The sequence below is a fragment of the Schistocerca americana genome, chromosome 5, assembly GCF_021461395.2.
Source record: "Schistocerca americana isolate TAMUIC-IGC-003095 chromosome 5, iqSchAmer2.1, whole genome shotgun sequence".
NCBI classification, from domain to species: domain Eukaryota; kingdom Metazoa; phylum Arthropoda; class Insecta; order Orthoptera; family Acrididae; genus Schistocerca; species Schistocerca americana.
In genome coordinates this window covers 483262170-483266040 of record NC_060123.1, presented here as the reverse complement: position 1 = coordinate 483266040, position 3871 = coordinate 483262170, and positions in this window count along the sequence as shown.

Genomic DNA, 3871 nt, shown 5'->3' with positions numbered 1-3871 from the left:
CCATAGAGCTCTCTGTATCTTACTAGCAAGGAATAAATGTAACTGCAGTAACTTACGGTCAACAGAATCCATCTCTCGTCTTGTATAATGTATCCTCTCTCGAAGTAGTGCTGCTTCTGTATAATCAAATATCCGATGAACGCGGGCTGTCTGGAACATCCTCTTCAACTTTAGAAAATTCGGTACGGTAGACGAATCCCTACAACGCAACAAGAATGTTAAAGTACAAATTAAATGCGCTCTCTTCTTACGTAAAATTTCCAGGCGTCTAACTGATTTTGAGAATTGCTCCCCGTAGAGTCTTCTGATCATAGTATGAAGGCTTTCACGACCGGATGACATATCTTCTGGTAAACCTTGCGGGATGTAAGCCAGTGGCGTATATAAAATTCCGTGTACATGTGGTAAAGTTTATGTTGGAACAACAAAAAGAAGCGTAAATACACGGTTAAAAGAACACAGAAGTCTTTGCCGATTAGGAAAAACAGATAAATCGGCTGTAGCAGAACACGCTTTTCAGCCAGGAAATCATCAAGTGAAGTTTTCCGAAACAAAAATTTTATCTACGACGACGAACTATTACCCACGGCTTTGTAGAGAAGCAATTGAAATATATAAACATAGGGATAATTTTAATCGGAAAGAAGAGACCATGAAACTTAGTGAGATTTGGACAGTAGCACTACAGAATTGCTAGACAGTTTTTATCCGTGACAAGATTACGATCGATAGTTAAGTTTTATCTCTGACAAAGGACATCTCTGCATATCACGTGTAACTGTGGTCACGCCCACTTTCTACGATACATAAGTCGCTCTCAGACGTCCGACCCGTCAGTCGGCAAGACTCACCGGAGGAGAAACACCCCTCTGAAGATGTCCAGCGAAGCACTGGACGAAACGTTAGGAGCTGAAGAGTTTCATGGATCACGACCTTACATCCCGCAAGGTTTACCAGAAGATATGTCATCCGGTCGTGAAAGCCTTCATACTATGATTAGTGCACAGAGGTTGCACATGTAGCAGCTAAAACCTGTGTAACCCGGCTTGGTATCGAGACTTGGTATCGAGTACAGTTGATCTTGGATAACAGATACGATTACAACATTCTATACTGCATGCACAGAAAAGCTGCAGTCTTGTGTTATCTTATTGGAATACTAGCTGAATACCTGGCGTTGTCCGTGTGAGGTATGTATTTATTCCGCTCTCCCATTAGTCGACCTATTTCTTCCCCAGTTCTAGAGCCATCTCCCCCTCTCCCTTTTTGACCATCTCCCCCTCCCCGTCCCTCAGCCCACCTCCTCCAGCCAACACCCCCTGTTCATCTCCTTCTGCTCCTCTCTCTGACCATCTACTCCTCTTTCCCCTCTGTCCATCCCCACCCATCTCTCTCTCCGTCCGTCGGCTCCTCCCCCCTCTAAGTTCATCTCCTCCTCCGCTTCCCGCCCTCGAAGATCGTGTCCTCCTCCCTGCCATCTCTCTCCATCTCCTCCTTCCACTCTTTCTCTCCGTAGCCTCTGCCCCCTTTCTCTGTCCAACTCCTCCCTATCCCCTCCCTCTCGCTGTCCATTCCATAGCCACTTCTCTCTGTCTTCCCAAACTACTTGACCGATTTCAACTAAACTTCGTACACATATCATTTAATGTCTGGGAAGAATCTCTGTGGAGGTAAAAAGTACCTACCTCACAAAGAGGTTGGGGTGGGGGTGAAAATAAACATAACTCGCTGCGCAAATAGCCAGACTTCATTCAACTAGTATTTGAACATCGGAACATATTGTGTGCAGCTTAGATCAACAGCAGAGTATGTTATTAAGATAATAATTCCTTTCGAGCATAGTGACTGCTTACATACTCAGCACACTGAATTGCAGCTTCATTTAGACACAAAATGTATGGAACAGGCAACAGCGCTGTTCTGAATGTATACACTCCGTTAGAAACGGAATCATTTGTTCTGGTGCATTGACGTCACTGGGATATAGTTCACTGCTCAGGTGCTTGTGACAACTATAATCAGTGATCGCTGTGGGACGGCACAGCTGTTACGTGGTGGATTTGCAAACTGAGCACAGCTGACAAGTGGTTTAAAACCTCCGAGATCGGCGGCTTTGTACAAGAATACAATAGACGGCTCTGCCAATAGGCTTAGCAGGGACGCATCGCTGCCGAATGCCGGCAGAGGTGACGCGTGCCCCGTAATCGCAGCGTCACACAGCCTGGATTTGCTTTCAGGATCCGTCTGTGACGCAGAGACATGGATCGGTATCCCTGACAGTCTGCAAACATCAAGTGCGGCTTGCACTGTACTTTAAAATTTATTGCATGTCCCCTTACCTACACGTGGGGTCTATAAAAGTAAAATCTTAGGCCTCGTAGAGTGTATAGCATACCACATATATAAATTATGGGTTTCATCATTGTAATGTGTTCAATTTAATGGATGAAGTCATTCACAGGTATCTGCTCCTGCATTTATCTTGTGTTGTAAGCTTTCAACTATGCGCGATGAAAAAAATTGATAAATCAAAACGGCATCATAGTTTAGTATTTACACACATCGAAAAGAGTTTTACATCACCCCAGTTCCCAGAACTCCTGAAGACTGACTATGGATATTGTATCCTTTTGACTGTTCAGAGATGTCACTAAACCCGCCCATAGATGTAAACAACCATGCATGAGCAGCGGCCATTAGACGGAGGGGATCCGACAGCTGATCAATTCCAGTCATTCCACCAGGAAGGAGGTACACGTCTCGTGATGTCTGTAGTTCAAACATGCCTAGACGGTCAATACCGGGGTTCGATAACGTTGCTTGGTCGCAGGAAGGGCTCTCAACAAGGGCTACCTGCGGATTAGGACTCGGAGGAACCCTGACAGCAACGCCACTATGTTGAATAATGCTTGGCGTGCAGCCACAGGACGTGTTACGACTCAAACTGTGCGCAATAGGCTGCATGATGCGCAACTTCACTCCCGACGTCCATGGCGAGATCCATCTTTGCAACCACGACAGTATTCAGTGTGGTACAGATGGGCCCAAGAACATGCCCAATGGACCGCACAGTATTGGCATCACGTTCTCTTCACCGATGAGTGTCGCATATGCCTTCAATAAGACAATCACGTGTTTGGATGCAACCCGGTCAGGCTGAACGCCTTAAACACACTGTACAGCGAGTGCAGCAAGATGGAGGTTCCCTGTTGTTTTGGGGTGGCATTATGTGGGACCGACGTACGCCGCTGGTGGTCATAGAAGGCGCCGTAACGGCTGTACTATACGTGAATGCCGTCCTCCGACCGATAGTGCAACAAATTTTTTTTTGGTCATCAGTCTACTGACTGGTTTGATGCGGCCCGCCACGAATTCCTCTCCTGTGCTAACCTCTTCATCTCAGAGTAGCACTTGCAACCTACGTCCTCAATTATTTGCTTGACGTATTCCAATCTCTGTCTTCCTCCACAGTTTTTGCCCTCTACAGCTCCCTCTAGTACCGTGGAAGTCATTCCCTCATGTCTTAGCAGATGTCCTATCATCTTGTCCCTTCTCCTTATCAGTGTTTTCCACATATTCCTTTCCTCTCCGATTCTGCGTAGAACCTCCTCATTCCTTACCTTATCAGTCCATCTAATTTTGAACATTCGTCTGTAGCACCACATCTCAAATGCTACGATTCTCTTCTGTTCCGGTTTTCCCACAGTCCATGTTTCACTACCATACAATGCTGTACTCCAGACGTACATCCTCAGAAATTTCTTCCTCAAATTAAGGCCGGTATTTGATATTAGTAGACTTCTCTTGGCCAGAAATGCCTTTTTTGCCATAGCGAGTCTGCTTTTGATGTCCTCCTTGCTCCGTCCGTCAT